The following is a 23,142-nucleotide window of genomic DNA, read 5'->3' on the forward strand; positions in this document are numbered from 1 at the left end:
ACTTCGTTCAATTGAATGAAAAGGAGTTTTAGTTAATTTTGTCTCAACAAAAATTTCACATTTATGATTTAAATCATTGTCAAATTTAGTTAAACATTCCATATTAATTAATCTATGCAAAGATCCATAATTAACATGTCCTAGTCTACCATGCCACAAATTTGAAGACTCAAGTAAGTAAGAAGAAGATGTATTATTGTTAATAGCAAAGGGTACAACAGACATTACATTCATTTGAAAAAGGTCATCAGACATGTAACCTTTTCCTACATACATCTCGTTTTTGGTAAGTATAATATTGCCACTTTTAAAAATTAGCCTAAACCCATTTTTGCTCAACAGAGATCCGGAGACTAGATTCTTGCGAATGTCCGGTACATGCATCACATTGTTGAGAGTAAGTTCATTTTCAGAGGTCATCTTCAGAATAATCTTTCCTTGTCCTTCAACTTTAGGAGTCGAGGAGTTACCCATAAAAAGTTGTTCACCGTTGTCGACTATAAAATAAGATGTGGACATCTTTTTGTCGACACAGATGTGGCGAGTAGCACCAGTGTCCACCCACCGTTCTTTAGGATTTCCGACAAGGTTTGCCTCAGAAACGACTGCGGAAAGATTTATGTCCTCAACACTATTGGAAATTCTATCCACTTCGGTTATATTGGCTTGAGTAGCCTTCTTGCTTGATCTTTCTTTGCCTTTGCGTAAATCAGTTCCTAAAAACTTCTTTGGCTTTTCACCGTGATTCATTGGCACAGTCACAACATGAGGAGAGATTGGCGCAATTGCAGCCACTATACCAGTACTGGTTCGAACATTAGTTTGACCAATTTTTGTAGCCATGAATTCTAAATTACAAAACAAAATTAGAATTAGAATTTTATACTACACAGAAAATTAAACCAAAACATAGAATTTAATTTTGTAAAAATAAAAGAAACAAGAATTATAACTTTTATTTCCAATTAATTTGAAAACAAAGTAAACTTTTATTTAAACAAATTAATTCCACACAGAAAATTAAATTTCTGTAACACTTCAAAAATTATTTTTGGAAACTAAAATTAATTTATGATCAACTTTACAAATAAATAGTCTAAATTTTTAATGACTACTAGTACATTACTACTAGTTGTCAAAAAAAATAAACAGTATATTACTACTATTTTTCAAACAATATATTACTACTAGATTTTTTTCCAACCAAAATATTATTTTGTAAAACTATAGAAAATAATTTCTGTAAGATGAAGAAAGAGAAAAGGAAACAAATGAAAATTTTTGTATAAACAGAATAATTCGATTCTGTCTTAAGATTGTTGGAACAATCTTTTGTGTAAAATAAATAATGTGAGACAAATCAAACAAATAAAAATAAATTACTTACTGAATTTATTTTACCAAAATGAATAAGTACATAAATAGATCAAGTGGGGTGTGTGACACTCTGTCCTTAAGACAGATTCGCCCCACTTTAGTGCTTACGAATAAAAGGCGTCTATCTCTCAGGATACAATGATCTTTACACAAATTGTAGTAGCACTCCAAACAATATGTACAGCGAATTAGAACCTGCGTTCTGTACTATCAGAATTTCTCTAAAAAACTAATATGAAGAACAATGCAAAGAGAGAGCAAAAACAAGAAGAGAATATGATTTCTGGATGTGAAAATCTGTTGGAAATGATCTTTATTTATAGGCAAGTGGTGCCTGTTCGGACAGATCCAAACAGGTATGAAAATGAATTAAACATGTGAAAATTCAAACTGGACAGATTCAACTTCAAACTGAACAGATTTGCTGGAAAATGGAGCCTGTTCGGTCCAACTGCTTGAACTATTTGAACCTGCTGGAAATTGGCCTAGAGAAGGGCTCTGTTTGGACAAAAAAAATTGGCACAAAATTTAAATCAATTTTGTTTAGAAAAAATAAATTTTTCCTTAAGAATTTTTTTTGGAAAAATTCAAATAAATTTTGTCCAAAAAATTAACGTTAGAACCGACCTGACCCACAGCCCACACCAGCGCCCAGCCGAGCGGGCCGGATAGCGGTGGCTCGCGCGCACGTGTGGTGGTTTGAGCCAAGGTACACTTTGTCCATAACTCCTCCCTTCTACAAACTTTGGGTGCCCCTTGGGGCCCAACCTAAGTGTTGCCACCTAGAACTTATATACACACATAAGTTCTCTTAAGTTTTCAATGTGGGACAAGCCTTACAAGGAAACCCACATTTTATTCTTTATTTGTCCATTCCACGAACCCGAAAAAGACGTCAAGTTCCCATTCACTCATAAATGGTTTTGACGAACTGTCTTTACCGTGTGACTTGCCACGCGACAAGGAACACGTCACCTTTTGGACCTACCCCAAAAGTTATGTGGGCCCCATCCAAATTTGGACTCAAAGTTGGCTCAAAATAAGCCTATAAAACCATATATTCTAACACTTAGTACATGAATCAAACAATATAATTAATGACTTAATTATTTAGAACTAAAACCTAAATGTCCTCCAAAAAAGTGGAACCAAACCGCTCATTTGTGAGTATTCTAAGATCTCATGGTGAGAACCAACCTTTGTGAGTGTTCTATACAAAAAAGAATATGTTATAATAGTGGAGTGCATCTCTCTTTGTTTCGACTAGAAATATTTTAATGAAAGTCAAGAAAAAATATTTTTTATAATCAACAAGAAAACAAACTTACTTTGATAGAAAATACTTTCTACTTTTGAAACATGAAAAATGTTTTTTAGATTAAAATGTTGCCAACGCCACCACACTCCCACTGGTATATTAGTTTTAAGTTACAACCAAGTATAAGAAAACATTTTATGCTAAAACAAATAGTGAATACAATGAGAATACTACAGAATGGAGATACCATAGCTAGGTCTCATCATGTCAATATATAGATGTATATTCTTCATACTTCTCTAATTTAATTATGTGCATATGAACATGTTGTAACAAGAAACATTTATTAAGCTTTCAAATTGTACATGGTATCAAATTTAACAAAAAAACCTGAACTCCAAAAGGAGGAACTAGTTTATAAAACTTAATCCAGTAGATGAAAAGAAATGTTGTAGTCTTTTACAATAGTGAAGATTTTCATTTTTTTTAAACAAGTTTTGGGGCATATAACTTGCATCAATACAATGTATGTTTCTATCGAGCATTCAAAAGAGTAATGGTGATTTCGTTGACTGAACCTGTTGCTTCTTTGCTTGATGAACCGGCAGCCTCAAGAACATTCCTTTCGGTGAAGAAGCCAAGTTGTTTGGCCTGAGGCAATGTATGTTCACCACCCAACATCAGAACCACAAATGACATGCTTGGTCTATCCTCTGGAGATTGTTGCACACATAAAAGACCCACGTGGATTGATTGCAACACTTTAGGTAGATAGCATGAGTGACTTACCTTCTTTGTAGAGTTTCCATGCCTGAACAGATGCTCACACAATCACACGGTTGTGAACGTTTTGGAACAGGGGAGAAAGCGGGATTTAAGACAGAATATAAGAATACTTCTAAACTACGTATGCTTATATGGCCAAGGAGGTTGAGGTGGTGATTTGGATGATAGAAACCTCTGTTTTTCTTCCCACTCATAATCTCTAACACAAAAATGCCAAAGCTGAATACATTTGATTTTGCTGAAAACAACCCATCCACTGCATACTCTGGAGATATATAACCACTACAGAAAGAGTTAAATAAAGAACTAGATTTTGAAGCAATAGACAAATCATGTCGTATAGATTCTTACTATGTTCCTACCACTTTGCTTGTATTTGCTTCGGTCTTATTTCCCCGAAAACTTCTAGCCATTCCAAAGTCTGATATTTTTGGGTTCATGTCAATATCTAGCAAAATATTGCTTTCTTTAAGATCTCTGTGAATAATTCTCAGCCTGGAATCTTGATGAAGATAAAGAAGGCCTCGGGAAATCCCATTAATAATGTGGAAGCGCTTTGGCCAATCCAGTAGTGTGCTTCGGGTTTGATCTGTCAAAATTTTGTCTGATTTAGTCGATGCTCCTGCTAATCGGATGCATGAATTTAACAGGATTCCTCGATGGAAAATCCCAAATTTTGGAAGACCCAAGTTCATGCAAATGCACATGTAATACAAACTACATATAATTTTGTTCCCATAATCAAATAAATCAAAAAAGAGCCAAACCGAAAATAGTTGTGGTATGGTATTATAGTTTCAAGAGAGCCAAACCGAAAATAAAGTAGTCCAGGCTTTTGTTAGGCATGTATTCATAGATTAACATCTTTTCTTCTCCTTGAATGCAACATCCTAGAAGCTTCACGAGATTTCGGTGCTGAAGCTTGGCAATACAAATAACTTCATTCTTGAACTCGTCAAGTCCTTGGCTAGAATTCTTTGATAGCCGCTTCACAGCTATTTATTGTTCTCCTTCCAGCATACCCTGAGAATTACCATTATAATTGTTAGAATGTTCTTTTCAAACTTAAAAGAAAGCACCCTTTTTCTTTTCTAATTATTATGACTTTAACCTACCTTTTTTTAATATGTTGCTCTGGCTATCATTGTTCCAACTTCCAACATGTGCAATTATGACCAGTGATTTATTTTACAACAATACCAAATACATACTCAAAAGGCATAATTACATAGATTTATGAAGTTTCATATGTGAGAAAAGATGCATCAAGCCAATTGCCTTTTCTAAAAACTGAAAGAAAAAAAATATTGCAACCACCAATAATAACTTAGTCGCGTAATAAGGAAAGGATAGTGAATGTCAAAACGACCTTTGGTCCATTCGTGTCACGTCAAAACGACCTTTGGTCCATTCGTTCATGTCAAAACGGCCTTTGGCCCACCCATTTCTATCAAAACGACCTTTGGTCCATTCATGTTTATCAAAACGACCTTTGGTCCATTCATGTTTATCAAAACGACCTTTGGTCCGTTCATGTTTATCGAAACGACCTTTGGTCCCTTCATGTTTATCAAAACGACCTTTGGTCCGTTCATGTTTATCGAAACGACCTTTGGTCCATTCATGTTTATTCATATCAGACTCTCGTCCACAATCTCGAATAGCAACTCATAAAGCTTATAAGGAAATAAACAATTGGACATTCACAAATATTCGAATATCGGTATTACTCACAGTGATCGGCTTGTGGATTTGCCTTGGAACTTGACCCTACACATTTCATGAGCACAAAAGGGTCACTAACGGTTCAATCCGTTCTTTAATTCACATATCTCTCTTTAGGCTTAATTCACATTTCATTAGCTCATTTACAATGCTTAACATATGCCAAAGAGTGCTTGCAAGTGAAAGAGAACGGGAAAACAGAACACAGAATGCATTTCCAGAATTTCAGAAAACAGGGTCCCCGCTCGAGCGTCAACTTCCCCGCTCGAGCGGAACTCCAAGGCCTGCAAAAGTACTGGATGGGTGAAATTTACGCTCGAGCGTCAAATATAGCGCTCGAGCGAAAAGCCTCTCAACATAGCTCCCCGCTCGAGCGTGAACTTTCCCGCTCGAGTGGACACCAAGCCTGCAAGAACAAAATACTGGGAGCTCGAAATACCCACTCGAGCGTGAACTTCCCCGCTCGAGCGGACATCAAAATTTTGGGTTTCCCAGATCGTGTTCTTGAGCTCCAATTCAACTTTCCAGCTACAATTCTTGCATGCAATGGCTCAAAACTCAAACATACACATATTAACATGATACCAATGCAATATTACAACATTAGAAAGCTCAATCTCTTATTTCATTTACATGCATGCCTCAAATTAATCCCAATTCATCACCAACATATCAAATTCTAACATGCAAAGCCTATCCTTTCATAATCTCCCCTTGCATGTAAGAAATACACATTATTCACAACTTATTTGGTGAGGAAATGGTCACACACATGGATTTCCTTCAAACTTCAACATGGATTACACAAATTAAGCTCAAACATGGAAATCTATAACAATTCTTCACATGCATGCTTCTATTAGCCTGAAATTCAACGTGTACAACTCAATTCCTTTTCATTCAAACTAATTCATGCTCTTGGCCATCTATTGGACTTGAATTCACAAGGTAGTGACTAACAATGCATGAATTACTCACCAAGGAGCTTAATCTTCACAATCTATGGCGATTCTTGAGCTTAACCTCCAAAATCTCCAAGCTTTAGGTTAAATAGCACAACCCTCCCCCTTTCTCTCACTATGGCCGGCCCCTCTCTCACTCTCTCAAATGTTTAACTCGGATTTTGAGTTCAAGAGGTACAAAGGAGGGTGTAATGCCAATACACAATGAGCCCCACTAGAAAATATTTTAATATAAAAATGTTTGGGCACTTTATTCATCAATTTAATCAGTTTAAATTGACCAGAATCAATTTTCAATTAAATTTCACCGTAGGCTCTAAAGTTTATGCCAATCACAATGGCGTAATCAATTCCAGGTTCTGTGGCCGATAAGGCCCTCAATTTAATTTTCAAAGCAGATTATTCAAACAGATATTCCTACGGCGAACAGATAGAAATTCAAAATCATATACATTCACATAATGGCACACAAATCACATCAAAACGCATAATCACATACGTATTAGGGACCAATTCACATAATACAGAACAAGGGTATCACAGTCTTCCACTTTTTAGGAAGTTTGGTCCTCCAAACTTCAGTTACCTTCGTCGGGAAACAAATGTGGATAGCTTAGTCGAATTTCCTCCTCTTTTTCCCACGTGGCATCTGTACCATAGTGTTCCTTCCATTCAACTTTCACCATTGGAATGGTTTTGCTTCTCAACTGTTTCACTTGCCGGTCAACTATTCTTTCCGGCCATTCAGCATATTCCATATTGTCATCAATAGCAACTCGGTGATAGTCAATCACATGAAACGGGTCCCGGAGATAACCCCTCAATATCGACACGTGAAACACATTATGGATTTGCTCGAATCCCGGCAGCAAGGCAACCCTATAAGCAACTGGACCAAGCCTCTCCAAAATCTGAAACGACCCAATGTAACGGGGCGACAACTTCTTATTTTTCCCAAATCTGACTTGGCCTTTCATCGGAGAAACACGGATGAACACATGGTCACCAACCTCATACTCAAGAGGTCTTCTCCGGACGTCTGCATAACTCTTTTGTCGGTCCTGAGCTGTTTTGAGCCTTTGACGAATAGTCTTGATTTTCTCAGAAGTATCTTGCACAATCTCTGGCCCAAGCAAGGCTCTATCCCCGACCTCTGTCCAACAAATAGGTAATCTACACCTCCTACCATACAAAGCCTTGTATGGTGCCATACCGATGCTGGAGTGGAAGCTGTTATTATAAGCAAATTCTGCAAGTGGCAAATAATCTTCCCAGCTCCCCTGAAAATCCAAAGCACACATGCGAAGTATATCTTCCAAAGTTTGAATCGTTCGTTCTGATTGCCCGTCTGTCTGTGGGTGAAATGCAGTACTGAACCTTAGTTCTGTTCCCATAGCTTCCTGCAAACTCTTCCACAATCTAGACACAAATTTCGGATCTCTATCCGATACAATAGATATTGGAACACCATGTAAACGGGCAATCTAATCAACGTAAATGGTAGCCAATCTATAAGCAGTAAATGTAGTTTTGACAGGCAGAAAATGTGCAGATTTAGTCAGTCTATCAACTACAACCCAAACAGAATCCATACCTTGAGAAGTCCGAGGTAGGCCAACAACGAAATCCATAGTCACGTGTTCCCACTTCCATTCAGGAATAGGGAGAGGTTGAAGTAGACCGCCTGGTTTTTGATGTTCAGCCTTGACTTGCTGACACTGAAGGCACTTGGACACATATTCTGCAATCTCTTTCTTCATTTTAGGCCACCAATAGGTCTGTTTCAAATCCCGATACATTTTATTGTTGCCTGGATGCATAGCAAATACGGATCTGTGGGCTTCGTCTAAAACCCTCTTCTTAAGCTCCGAGATATCGGGGACACACATTCTGTTTTGGAATCTCAACACTTCATTCTCAAGGCTGAATTCTGCCTTTGGACCCGTCTCAAATTCATCAACTACCTTTCTGAGGAACTCATCCTCTTTCTGTTTCTGCTTGATTTCATCGGCAATCGCCGGCTCGGCTGTAATAGCGGCTATCAATCCGCCCTGTTCACACATTACTACTTCAATTTCAGTCCTCTCCAAATCTTGTAAAATCTCCCTTTGTTCAGTAAACAACCAAGCCATACTCCCCGTTGATTTTCTACTCATGGCATCAGCCACTGTATTAGCTTTCCCGGGGTGATACTGAATTTCTAGGTCGTAATTTTTTATCAATTCCAGCCATCTTCTCTGACGCATATTCAACTCTTTCTGCGTGAAGAAGTATTTTAGGCTCTTATGATCTGTGTAGGCTTCACACTTTGCCCCATACAAATAATGCCGCCAGATTTTCAAAGCAAAAACAACTGCGGCCAGTTCTAGGTCATGTGTTGGATAATTCTTCTCGTGCGGCCTCAATTGCCGGGAGGCGTAGGCAATAACCTTTCCGTTCTGTATTAACACACAACCCAAACCCTTATAAGATGCATCACTGAAAATCACAAAATTTTTCATACCTGACGGTAATGTCAAAATTGGCGCAGTAGTCAATCTCGTCTTCAATTCGTGAAAGGCTGATTCCTTTTCTTCGTTCCATTCAAAAGGTTGCCCCTTGCGTGTCAGTTGGGTAAGAGGCACTGCTAATTTCGAAAAGTCCTTCACAAACCTCTTGTAGTACCCAGCCAAGCCCATGAAGCTGCGAACTTCCGTCATATTAGTCGGTGTAGGCCAATTCACAATTGCCTCTATTTTCTGCGGGTCCACTGAAATTCCTTCTTTGTTGATCACATGCCCTAAGAAAACAACCTCATCCAACCAAAACTCACATTTCTTTAGTTTAGCAAACAATTTCCTTTCTCGAAGTATTTGTAAGACAGTCCTCAAGTGATGTTCATGTTTAAGTCTATCTTTAGAGTATATCAAAATATCATCAATGAAGACTACGACAAACTCATCAAGGTAGGTTTTAAAAATTCTATTCATTAAATCCATAAATGCTGCCGGAGCATTGGTCACTCCAAATGGCATAACAAGAAACTCAAAATGACCATACCTCGTTCTGAATGCGGTTTTCTCAACATCCTCTGCCTTAACTTTCAGCTGATGATACCCGGATCTCAGATCAATCTTAGAAAACACCCGTGATCCCTGTAATTGGTCAAATAAATCGTCAATACGGGGCAAGGGATATTTGTTCTTTATCGTTACCTTGTTCAATTCCCTGTAATCAATGCACAGGCGCAAAGTACCATCCTTCTTCTTTACAAATAACACTAGTGCACCCCAAGGCGAAGTGCTAGGTCGGATAAACCCTTTACCAAGAAGGTCTTGCAACTGTTCCTTTAATTCTTTCATTTCGGCAGTGGCCATTCTGTAGGGAGTTTTAGAAATAGGCTGGGTGCCTGGCACAGTCTCAATAGTAAACTCTATCTACCTGTCTACCAATTCCCCCGGTAATTCATTTGGGAACACATCTGGGAATTTTCTAACAATAGAAATATCATTCAATTCAACATTCACAGATTGCTCACTCAACACATAGCACAGATAACCTTGGCACCCCTTCCTGATTAATTTACATGCTTTCATTGCAGATATTAAATAAGGTGGAGGCACTACCCCATTACCCACAAACACAATTTCTTTATGTTCTGGTGGTTTAAATATAACCCTTTTTGTCACACAATCTATGGTGGCACAATACTTGGTCAACCAATCCATGCCCAAAATCACATCAAAATGTCTAAAGTTCAAGGGCAATAAATCTACATATAAGGTAGCATCCTCAATATGCATGTCACAAAACCAATATATATAGTCACATAACACAGATTCCCCCGATGGAGCAGACACACATAACAAATAAGGCAATAACTCTAGGGGTCTTCTTAGTCTAGATGCAAATGTATATGTCACAAATGAGTGGGTTGATCCAGAATCAATTAATACAAAGGCATCCTGATCACATATTGAAATAGTACCTGAGACAACGGCACTAGCATTTCGTGTATCGCCTGGAATAAGCGCAAAAACCCTTCCCTGTCTTACTGTATCCCCAGTAGTGGCGGATCTCAAAGTATTTCCCGGCTTGGGGATCGATGTCGTGGAACTGGCTGCTAGTTTTCCGCCATTCTGATTACATTCTCGGGCTATGTGCCCTTGCTTCCCACACTTGAAACAGGCTCCTGATGCACGGTAACAGACTCCACGGTGCCTTTTGCTACAGATGTTGCACATGAGAGCTGTGTCTCGGGAAGAACTTAAAGTAGTTGAGGAGCTCGTATTTTGCTTTTTCAAGAATTTCTTCTTTGAAAAGAAGCCCTGCCTTTTGTTACTCTTCCATTCTGCCACTGGCTTGGCTTGTCTAGCTATATTAGCCTCTGATATGATGGCCCTGTCTAGCACCCCAATATAGGTTTCCAACTTCAGTACATTCACCCTCTCTAGGATGTCAGTGCAGAGTCCACCTTCAAAGTGCCTTGCCTTTTTATAATCGGTGTCAATCACGTGTGGTGCAAACCTGGCCAATTCAGTGAACTTGGCCTCATACTCAGCCACTGTCATGCTATCTTGCCTGAGTTCCATGAACTCGGCTACTTTCCTATCTCGAACACATTGCGGGAAGTACTTGTCATAGAAGATCTCCAAAAATTTCGCCCAGTCAACATCTTTGTGGTTTTCTCGCATCAACATCCACCATCTCCTCGCTTCGTCTTCTAGCATAAAAGTGGCTAGAAGTACTTTCTGAGTCTCTAAACAGGGAAACACTTCAAATAATTTCTCAATGCCGAGGACCCACGCTTCGGCCTTCAATGGATCTAATCCCCCGTGGAACTGCGGTGGTTTCATTTTCTTGAATTCCTTGGTGAGAGCTATAATCCGGTCATCATTCTGATTAAACTTGCATTATATTTTACACAAAAGGCACAAAAGTACGCATAAAAGAAACACATGCCCTCAACTAATTCGTAATGCAAGTAGTTCACAACTCATAGCACACAATTACTCAAATCAAAACACTTAAGCATGTTCTTGATGCTTCCAAAGTTCATATCAAAAGAGTTAAGCACATTATTAATGCCTCCAAATTCACATTTAACACATGAATGCATCCTAGATCTCATCTAGACGCTTATTTCTCTTTTTGGACAAGTGTGTGAGTTATTAACTCGTGCTCTGATACCACTCTGTCATGGCCCGAACCCGCCCCTATGGATTAAGGACATAACCGGCCAGTAATCCTGAGATTACTTACGGCCTCAAACCAAAACGGACATAGCTTATCAAAGTAAAGGGGCCAAATGGAAGCAAAAACTTAAAACTTTGTCCATAGAGCCGTGCTTAAATGCACATCAAACAAACTATACACATATATGCTAATAACCCACGTCAAAGTACTGTATCACAAAACTCATTACAGACAGGATCACCCAAGACGAGTCGACCTATAACAGACTATGTGCAGACATAAACAAAGCCCTTGCCAACAAGACAAAACACAAGTACATGATAAAAGGGCAAGGATGGTCTCATGCGTGAGACATGAGGCTGACTCTCCAAAACTCATGTTGTTCCTGGCAGACTTCACTGGGGCTGGGTTTGTGCCTCTCTTGGCTCACCTACAAACACATGAATGAGCATGAGCGATAGCCCAGTGAATAATATCAATTACAGAATATACATAACAACGTAGGACAACATGTTCCAAACGGCCTTGGGCCCAGTTCATAATTCTATTTAACAGATATGTATATATAACTATACGAAATTCCAACTCAAGTGTCTGTAGTTCCAAACATTCTGGCCTCGGGCCCATCTAAATTTCCATTCATGTCAAAACGGCCTTCGGCCCGTTCATTTGTGTCGAAACGGCCTTCGGCCCATTCATCTTTGTCAAAACGGCCTTCGGCCCATTTATTCATGTCAAAACGGCCTTTGGCCCACTCATTCATGTCAAAACGACCTTTGGTCCATTCATTCATGTCAAAACGGCCTTCAGCCCACTCATTCATGTCAAAACGACCTTTGGTCCATTCGTTCATGTCAAAACAGCCTTTGGCCCACTCATTTCTATCAAAATGACCTTTGGTCCATTCATGTTTATCAAAACGACCTTTGGTCCGTTCATGTTTATCAAAACGACCTTTGGTCCGTTCATGTTTATCAAAACGACCTTTGGTCCATTCATGTTTATCGAAACGACCTTTGGTCCGTTCATGTTTATCGAAACGACCTTTGGTCCATTCATGTTTATTCATATCAGACTCTTGTCCACAATCCCGAATAGCAACTCATAAAGCTTATAAGGAATAAACAATTGGACATTCACAAATATTCGAATATCGGTATTACTCACAGTGATCGGCTTGTGGATTTGCCCTGGAACTTGACCCTACACATTTCATGAGCACAAAAGGGTCACTAACAGTTCAATCCGTTCTTTAATTCACATATCTCTCTTTAGGCTTAATTCACATTTCATTAGCTCATTTACAATGCTTAACATATGCCTAAGAGTGCTTGCAAGTGAAAGAGAACGGGAAAACAGAACACAGAATGCATTTCCAGAATTTCAGAAAATAGGGTCCCCGCTCGAGCGTCAACTTCCCCGCTCGAGCGGAACTCCAAGGCCTGCAAAAGTACTGGATGGGTGAAATTTACGCTCGAGCGTCAAATATAGCACTCGAGTGGAAAGCCTCTCAACATAGCTCCCCGCTCGAGCGTGAACTTTCCCGCTCGAGCGGACACCAAGCCTGCAAGAACAAAATACTGGGAGCTCGAAATACCCACTCGAGCGTGAACTTCCCCGCTCGAGCGGACATAAAAATTCTGGGTTTCCCAGATCGTGTTCTTGAGCTCCAATTCAACTTTCCAGCTACAATTCTTGCATGCAATGGCTCAAAACTCAAACATACACATATTAACATGATACCAATGCAATATTACAACATTAGAAAGCTCAATCTCTTATTTCATTTACATGCATGCCTCAAATTAATCCCAATTCATCACCAACATATCAAATTCTAACATGCAAAGCCTATCCTTTCATAATCTCCCCTTGCATGTAAGAAATACACATTATTCACAACTTATTTGGTGAGGAAATGGTCACACACATGGATTTCCTTCAAACTTCAACATGGATTACACAAATTAAGCTCAAACATGGAAATCTATAACAATTCTTCACATGCATGCTTCTATTAGCCTGAAATTCAACGTGTACAACTCAATTCCTTTTCATTCAAACTAATTCATGCTCTTGGCCATCTATTGGACTTGAATTCACAAGGTAGTGACTAACAATGCATGAATTACTCACCAAGGAGCTTAATCTTCACAATCTATGGCGATTCTTGAGCTTAACCTCCAAAATCTCCAAGCTTTAGGCTAAATAGCACAACCCTCCCCTTTTCTCTCACTATGGCCGGCCCCTCTCTCACTCTCTCAAATGTTTAACTCAGATTTTGAGTTCAAGAGGGACAAAGGAGGATGTAATGCCAATACACAATGAGCCCCACTAGAAAATATTTTAATATAAAAATGTTTGGGCACTTTATTCATCAATTTAATCAGTTTAAATTGACCAGAATCAATTTTCAATTAAATTTCACCGTAGGCTCTAAAGTTTATGCCAATCACAATGGCGTAATCAATTCCGGGTTCTGTGGCTGATAAGGCCCTCAATTTAATTTCCAAAGCAGATTATTCAAACAGATATTCCTACGCGAACAGATAGAAATTCAAAATCATATACATTCACATAATGGCACACAAATCACATCAAAACGCATAATCACATACGTATTAGGGACCAATTCACATAATACAGAACAGGGGTATCACAGGATCATTGACGACCGGGGCATTGTCAGGCACGGTCTCTTCATCATCATCCTCAGATTCAAGGAATTTTTATTGAATGGCGGCTGCATACTCCGCCATATAGCTCGGTATGAAGTGCGATGGAGGGTTCTGGAAAACCTCAGTCTCTGGACCGTGACCGAGCTGTTCCACAGCCATTTTTCACCCGCACTTGAAAAATAGATCCTTGGCAGCTTCACACTGCAGGATGTAGGTTGCTTCACCTTTTTTGTAACCACGGTCCTCTGCATCGCCAATCTTCTTCTCAAGTTCAATTATTTCGACTTTCTTGTTCTGCTCAACTTTGGCAAGCTCACGCAGATAGCGATCCTTCAGCTCAGTCAGAGCTTTTTGTTTGTCCACCTCAGCTACGTTAACTAGGCCGGTGAGGCAGGCGACCTCAGATTGCAGCTCGGCCATTTGTTGTTTGGCCTCGTTTAGCTCGACCGTCTTCTTTTCAGCCTCTGCCAAGGCTTGCCTTGTTGTTTTGCGTAGCTCTAGCACACGCTTATGAGCAATCTGGTTCTTCTGCATGGCCTACATAAACATGGTAAGCAAATTGGAGTAAGAACCGAGCTAACAGTCGCACAAAATAGAAAAGCAAAGGAAAGAATACTCACCAGCACCATTGATTTGGTGGCCGAGCGGATAGCTTTTAGCTCGGTCAAGTGGGTGTGGTGATCCATATCAGGGGGCAGACACACGCTCTTAGCAGGTTGAAGGCCAGCATGTGATCTTTATTTGCCACCACTGAATCCGTTGGTCTGATGGCTCGGTTCTGAAATGTTAATTTCGGTGCCCAATCAGAAAAATTAGCTCGGTCTGGGCTCTCAGGTTGTGAGCTCGGTACTTCGGTTGGGGGAAGCACAGTTTCGTCCTCATCAATGAGGTGTGGCTCGGATAGAGAAGACCGAGTGCGCTTGCGAAACCGAGACGATGAAGGCTGGTGGGATGGTAGGGCTGCCACGGTCTCTTGTGTTTGACCAATTGGGAGTACCTCGAGCTGGTTTGTCTCAGTCAGAAGGGCTCTTACGGCTCTTTTCTTAGCCATTTCTTGTTCAGCAGTTAGTCGGATCAGGTTGATTTGAGGCAAGGTTGGGTCCGGTTCAGGAGAGGCTTCCAACAAGAAGTCAGTCACCTTGGTCTTTCGCTTACTACTGTGTCTATACATCGGTTCAAAATCCAGTAGTTCGGCCCAACTTCTATTGGGATATCGCAGTGCGGCGTGAAGTGTGTTTAAGTTGGGGTAGTTATACTAGGACTTGAGAAAGTTCAAATCTGCATGAAGAAAAGCAAAACAGTCAGTGCGGTTCAACATAAGAAAACCGAGGTAAAAGAAAGCATGGAATTGAGCCGAGGTAATCCTACCGGCTTCACCCTTGTTCCAATTTATTCTGTCGTCCGGGATCTGGGCTTGTTGGTCCTTAAAATTCCCAGATACCCAGAGGAAATCATCATCGTTAACATCTTCATCTGGGGTATCTTTTATTATCTTTTCACGTCGGCGTCTTATTCTTAAATAGTAAACCCAGCCATCTTCATTTGATCCTATGGAGTATTGGTGGAAAAGCTCGGCTAAACCGAGGTTAAGGCTAGCCCGGCGGTTTAGCTCGGCGATGCCATTTATTATGCGGTATGAATTTGTGGAAAGTTGGGTAGGGCAGAGGTTGGTTTGTTTAAGGAATTCGCATAAAAGGGGCTGTACAGGGAATCTTAGTCCGGTTTCTACAATGGAAAGAAGTGTAAAAGGAACAAACCCAGGGTTTCCCTAGGGTATGGTATCTACTTCGGCTAAAGTGAGATGAACATCATCAGGGATATGGTAGTCCCTTCGGAACTCGGCCATAACACCTGGTGAGTTCACTAAAAACCTATATTTACCCATAAGGTTTTAAATTATGTATAAATTAACGGAGTATTAGCTCGGTTGTAAAATGACGCTGAGTAGCTCGGTTGAGCGTTCAAGGGAGTGCCTGGCAACCTAAGTCTGCAAAGTGAAAAAGAAAGGTGTTAAGCATAGATCGTGGGACCGTGCTACAAGAAATATAGGCAAAATAAATGAAGTCCTAGCTCGGTTACATGGGATGCTCACCAGTCTTAGCTCGGTTTAAGCAAGGGGCTTTAGCCCGGTCGAGCCATTGGGGCAGTATTCTTAGTTTGGTTTGAACTAAGGGAGCTGGTTTAGCCCAAGATTTAGCTCGGTCGGTGGTTAAGGCTTCTAGTGCGGTATTGCGCAAACCTAATGCAGTTCAATAGCATGGTTAAGAGGTAAGACCTATCCAAACTTTGAGTAGGGTTTGAAGTTTTGGTTCGGTTGTTTATTTCGGCCAGGGTCGTACCTAGTACAAACAGTATCCTAGTTCGGTTGAAGTGTGATTTTGGATTGAAACTATCATTTCCTAGGATATTCATATAGACAGTGGCTCTATGACAAAGGTTTTTTATTTTTTCTTTTAGAAAATGGAAGCAAAAATGGAACATATGCTTTGAAAAAACATACAAACGAAACATGCTTTGTGTTGCAAAAGAGGTGCGGAATCAACGGAAAGGAAGAAGATTCGAATCACTTACCAATTCAAGGTGAAGACATTGGAGATGGAGGTAGTACCAGCAAGAACACGAGCTCCACAGTTGCAAAAGAATAAGGGAGAAGAAGTTCAAAGAGAGAGAAAGTAATAAATAGTGGAGTGATAGATTCAAAACGAAGGGTTTGTTTTGTGTAGAAGGAAGGACAAAAAGGCGAGACTGTTCAAAAACGCGAAGTACGAAGACGGCGTGACAACTGCAATTGGCTAATCAGAGTCTGCCACGTGTCCTTGGAATAGGAATCGATTCAGTTAGAGACTGAAGAGACGTTTTGACCGGGCAGGTTGATAGCACGGTATGAATTTAGCTCGGTTAGAAGGCTAAAGTTTTTTTTTAGCTCGGCTGGTAACAGGTAATCCCTATTATGCTGCGCAGATGGAATTAAGGGACAATTAAGAGGGTAATTTATATGTAAATTGGGCCGAACTGGGTAATGGGCCATTCTGTAGACCACAGTAAGAAGGGCTAAGCAAAAAGGGCCTCGTAATTAGTTTGGTCCAGAGGAGCTGTGCAGATAGCCTGGTCCGAAGGAGCTTGGTGGTTAGCTCGGTCACCATGGTCGGCGCGGTAACAGTTAGCTCGGTCATACCATATTGAGCCGAAGTATGTTAAGCTTTCCTCAGAACCTTGCTATTGGTTAGCTCGGTCTAAGCTCGATGTGATTAATGCAGTCTCGGACAACCTAGTTGGAATGTCAAACCGAGGTACACGCAGTGAAAGGAAGAACCGAGCTAGTGGGAGCTCAGTTTAGTCTGCGGCTTTAGCATGGCCATGTTATCTCGGTCATATTGACATCCAACCGTGGTAGAACCATCTCACTTGGTTTAAGCAGTGAGGGAGGTGTTGAAGGATAAGCATTATCTTTCAGGAAGGTGATTCCTAGGAGGACTCTACATGGAGGAGTAAGAGTCCTAGTCGGATTGTGCCACACGGAACTTATAAAAACTCACAACATCACCTATGGAGAGGTAACACAACTTTGATTCTCGAATACACAGAACTTTTGTCTATTTGTTTATTTTGCTAACTTAGGCATCGGAGAGGTATCCGGCACACACTTGCCGGCTAGCTCACGTTTGTGTTTTCAGGGAGTAAAGCGACAACGTTTGAAGGAGCACAGACTTGATCAACAGGATTATACGAGAAGATTATTTCTTACTCGTACACGTCTAATATAAACAGATCTTAAAAGTTTTCAAAAAAATAAAAACAATATTAACTCAAAATTGAAAAAAATCATTAAAAATAATCTGAAAATAATGAGAAGAATATATTTTAAACTTTGTCCGTGCCTTGAATTGTGAGATATATTAGTCGAAACAAACAAAATACTTTGGAAAGGGCAATATATTAGAATATTTTTTTGTTTTTAATAACACAATATTCATAAAATTAGGATAAAGGCTTGTATAGATTAAGACTTTGGAAGAGCATATTCTCAAATCTTAAGTCTTGATTATTAGGCCAACTCTTGAAGGGAGCACAATCTCAAACTAGTTTTTAACCACTAGACCAACTCTTATTGGGATTATCACTTAGGTTTATATATCTTATTCTATAATTAGAATACATTTGATTAACATGAGAGGAGAGAGTAATAAGGTCTTATTGGGTTCTCCTATGGTGTTCGCCTCTTTAGGATGTATACCATATGAATTTCTATCACAAAATATATAATTTTATAATATTAATCATAAAATACATAATATCATTACAAATTATCATAATAAAATGGTTACGATATTTTTTATAATGTCAACTTGTTGTAAGTTTGTGCATTTTGTAATTGATATTATAAATTTTTGTAATAAAATTACACATTTTATGATAGAATGCATATTTCTAATTTTCTCATATCTTATGTTTGTTTAGAATAAGTAGGCACAAATTACACTTTTCCCGATATAAGTGAACGTTTACAATTTGAAGATATTTGATATTTTAATTTCCCAATCCGGATTCCCTTTTTCCGGATATATTCCGAAAGAATTTAACCCATAACTTCACTTTTGTATTTAAACGTAAGATTTAAAATTAATGAAGGGTAAATTACATTGACACCTCCTGAGATTTATGTTTATTACAGTTCTTTCTTTCACTTTTTAGAAATTACATCTCCTCCCTAACGTTTAAAGTTTCATTACAAATTGCTCTCTCAGTTAGTTGACTATTAAGTCAACTAACAGAATTTGCTGATATCAGTAATTTAATTTTTTTAAATACTAATTTTGCCCTCACTAGGTAAATTACATTGACACCCCTCACATTTTAGAAATTACAATCCCCTTCCCAAGGTTTATAGTAGCATTACTAATTGTCCCCTCGGTTAGTATTAGTTGAAAAAAAATTGTTAGTCAAAATTTTAAATTTCTGTTTAAAAACCAACATAAACTCATTTTTTAAATTTATGTTTTTTCCTCAAATTTACAAACTGAGACATCCATTTATAAACCAAAAAAATATCAAACAAGTTTTTATGACAATTTTTAAAATTTTTGTAAATATAAATTGAAAACTGAAAACAAAATGGTTACCAAATAGGTCCCAGATGGTAAAAATGTCGTAAAATTAACAAATAATTAAACAAGTTACCAACATAAGAAATGACTTATCAAAAGATTCTTAGACTATATATGGTTTGATTTTTTAATTTTTTTTTTAAAATTAAAAATTAATTTGGTTAAGAAATAAAAAATAAAAAATAAATATCATTTTTATATAAATTTTATCTTTCGAGTGGTAAGAAATAATTTTTTACAAATTAAATATATTTCTTCATATTTATTTTTATTAAATTAGTTTTTTTTTTAAATGTCAGGAGGAATCCGTATTAAATTGAAACCTCAGGGGTATCAATGTAATTTACCTTTTAAGATATACGTAAAGATTATGGATAAATATGTCATTTTAACCTAAAAGTTAACACCGTCAAATAATTACACTGACAAGGGAGGATTAGTATAATTTCTCAAATGTAAGGGAGAGAACTGTAATAAAAATAAACCCCAGGAGGTATCAGTAATTTACCCATTAATCAAAATACATAATTCAATCTTACGTTCTAATTCTCCGAGACAAACACAATCATGTATCAAGAGTCATTAGCACAACTTTTATCACTACTCATTAGACTTCTTTTTTCTTTTTTAATTTTATGAAACATTTTTAAGTTAGATTTTTCTAGACAAACTTCTGTAAAATATATTTTGAATATTTACAAGTACTTGCAAATTATAGAAGAGTTGAATTCAAAATGTTCAATTTTGTTAGTCACTCAAAAGTTCACTTGCTTAACCACTTTGTGCTAATAATTTTAGCTTAATAATCTTGAGGTTATGGGTTCAAGTTATAAGGCAACCACTTTGTATACTATGCCAAAAATTAAGTGTGTACCAAATCTTTCCCCTTCCAAACACACACATTAATGTGCATTTATTGAGCGTTATTTTTTTTATACTCAAAAGTCCACTTGCTTAATAACCATTGGGCTGTCAATTTAGTTATTAAAAATGTATTGATAGAATTTATAGGAAGTATGATACATATTACAGTAAAATTAAATTTATAGTATAAGCTTCATTTCCAAAGTATGTACATGACTTTTTCGCTTGTTTTAAAATTTAAATTTACAACAAAATCTGATTTCAGTTAATTAATATATGAGGCATATCTTTTTCAATCAACACGTTTAAACATTTATTCAAATTTTAAATTAAATTTAAATAATTTGTTATTCAACTTGTTTAATGGCTCTATTCTATATTTGTTGCTAGATTCATTTCAAAAGTAAAATATAGGTAGAAATAATAGAAAAATTGAAGCCCTCTTGATCCTTTCCTTTTCATCAATAAAATTCCCTAAATTTGTTCCTTATGTAGATTTTTCTTAATGGATGACCCAAGACTTGGAACCTTGAACTATGAGGTATGAATGTTGAATAGTCTATAAGCATGACATTAAAGTTCTATTTGTTTACATAAAAAATATCTTTTTAAAATGTTTCTTTTTTTAATATTTTTTTTTTGGCAATTAAATATTGTACAAGAGGTTATTTGACAGTGACATGTCAAAATAAGTCATGATGCAAATACATACGCCATATTAAGGAATTGACACTTTTTCCCAACCAAAAAGGAAGAAGAAAGAATTGATACACTTTAACTAGGATTAGAAATACACGAAATACAAACATAAATGAAATGATTATATAAATCAAACACAAAGAATACAAAGATTTATGTTGTTTATCCCAAAATAAACATTTCACTATGATTTTTATAGTACAAGATTGAAAAATGCTGCAGTTCAACTATAAATTCATAGTATTAGAGTAATATGGTAGAACTGTGAAATATAAAAAATATTGTTAATTGTTAGTGTTTAGTGTTTACGTGGATCCACCCTACCTAAAAAATCATTCTTATATAATATAGCTTTTATGGCAACACGTTTAGATTTGTATTTGATAACATTGTTAGTTTTTTTTATTTTTTGTAAACGTGAAACGAGAAGTATTTTTAAAAATAAAAAATATAAGCAAAAAACTTGTTTGATATGCACAAATATATTCAAAACATATAATAATAATAATAATAATAATAATAATTGAGAGGGAGATTAATGATATAGAGTTGAGCCGGACAGATTTGGACCGGACAGAGTTATGCCGGACAGATTTGGGCCGGACAGAGTTATGCCGGACAGATTTGGGCCGGACTGAGTTATGCCAGACAGGCGCTGGGCCAAGCTGTATGGCCCGGCCGTGAAGAAAGCTGCTCGGTTAAGGCAGCGCGTGGATCGAACAAAGCTGCGAGGATCCGTGGTAATAACGCCTGGGTACCTGTTTGCTCGGCAAGTTGGTTGACCGCGGACAAGCGTGAGTTGTCCCAAGCTCGGTTATGCCGAGATGCCGCCGAGTCTGGTCCCCATCTGAGCTTAGCTGTTGGAGTACTTGGGCATGAAGCACAGCATGGCAGACGATGGCCGAGATGATACTGCCCGGCTGCCGAGCTCCCAGGAGCATGGGCAGGCAGTTGGGTTAGGTGGTACTCAGCGAGGTTTATGCTGACAGATGGAATAGCAGTGCCACGTGTTGAGAGATCACTGGGAGTAGATTTGGGGCGCAGAAGGTATATAAGCATGACTGCGCCCCCCATACGCAGACAGATGAACATTTGGTGAGACATACACTAAACACTCAATACTCTCCCTTCTCTCTATCTATCCCCTGTGTGTGTGTTCTAACTTGATCGTCGGAGGGGTTTTCCGGCCACACACCGCCGGGTAGCTCACCGCCATTGTGCTCACAGGTCGATTGGACAGACAGGAGTTTGGAAGAAAGGAGTGCGGGCTTGCCTGAATATTTGCTCCCCGCACAATAATAAACATGTTTAATGAGCTAACGAAATTAATGATAAGAGATGGGGATGTTGGCGGAGACCGGTGTCGGGGTAGTTGAAAGTGGGCAGAGGTAGTAGCAGGCAGTGGGGGTGGCTGCATTGGAACATTTTTAAAATATAGGATAAAAGTATTTCTAGTTTGGGAGTTTTTAAAATTTGTTTCACTTGTTTTTAAGAAAACCAGGCAATAAGGCTAAATCAATTATTTACACCATTATTCCTTTATGTTTACAATCATGTTTCTTAGGTCACTCGTTTTGGATGATAATACTTTAATCAAAAAATCACTATAAAAAGTCAATTTATTTTCTCTATTTTTTTATGTCATTTTATAAAAATTAAAAAAATACTAAAAAAGCTAATTTCCAAACGAACCCTTAATTTATTTTTGGCAAAGCCTTTTGTCAAATCTTATTTTGTGTTCTAATTTTCTGCGGAAATAGATTTCTAGTTTCTTGGTGGATTTGCAAACTTAATATGAGCCTCATTGTATTCCAAAAGCAATTTGTTATTATTAATGGACACCATTTGGGGGTAAATATTGTTTTAAGAAAAGCAATATTGTACAATTATGATCACCCTAGATTTTCAAAAAATAAAATAAAATAATACATCAACTATGAAGCACCCGGACCCAAACTTGTTTGGTTTTGATTGATTTTTTAAAAATTGAGTTTTTTTTTTTAAAAAACTTTTTTTATTAATTTTTTTAATATTTTAAGAATTTTTTTTACTTTCATAAATGCACCAATTTTTTTTTAAATCACTAAATATACAAGAATATGAAAATGTATTGAAATTTTATATTTTTTTATATTTAGTGAATTTTTTTAATTTTTTTTACAAATATTATAGTTTTTAAGTGTATTAAAAAGTTTAAAAAAATTAATAATATAAAAAAATATTAAAAATAAAAAATAAAAATAAAAATAAAAACTCAATTTTTAAAAAATTAATGTAAATTAAACAAGAATTTTTGGTAAAATATTTTACTTTTTTCCAAATGTTATTCTCTCATGTTGTGTTTGATTGGGGGATTTGAGGAGGGATTTGGAAAGAGAAATGAAAAAGGTAGGTGAAATGTAAATAAAACATACTTATATTTTACCTGACTTCATATACTTTTTTTCTTTCCTTTTTTAAATCCTTTCTCAAATTCCCTATCCAAACACAACGGTGAAAGTTTGTCTGCTTCT

General features: G+C 37.6%; 1 pseudogene; it reads right to left on the reverse strand.

Annotated features, from left to right (window-relative positions):
* Positions 1 to 422: 422 nt before the first annotated feature.
* Positions 423 to 14,120, reverse strand: LOC114318871 (G-type lectin S-receptor-like serine/threonine-protein kinase SD1-1; annotated as a pseudogene).
* Positions 14,121 to 23,142: the final 9,022 nt, after the last annotated feature.

This window comes from Camellia sinensis, chromosome 7, assembly GCF_055761805.1.
Source record: "Camellia sinensis isolate YWXY chromosome 7, ASM5576180v1, whole genome shotgun sequence".
Classification (NCBI taxonomy): domain Eukaryota; kingdom Viridiplantae; phylum Streptophyta; class Magnoliopsida; order Ericales; family Theaceae; genus Camellia; species Camellia sinensis.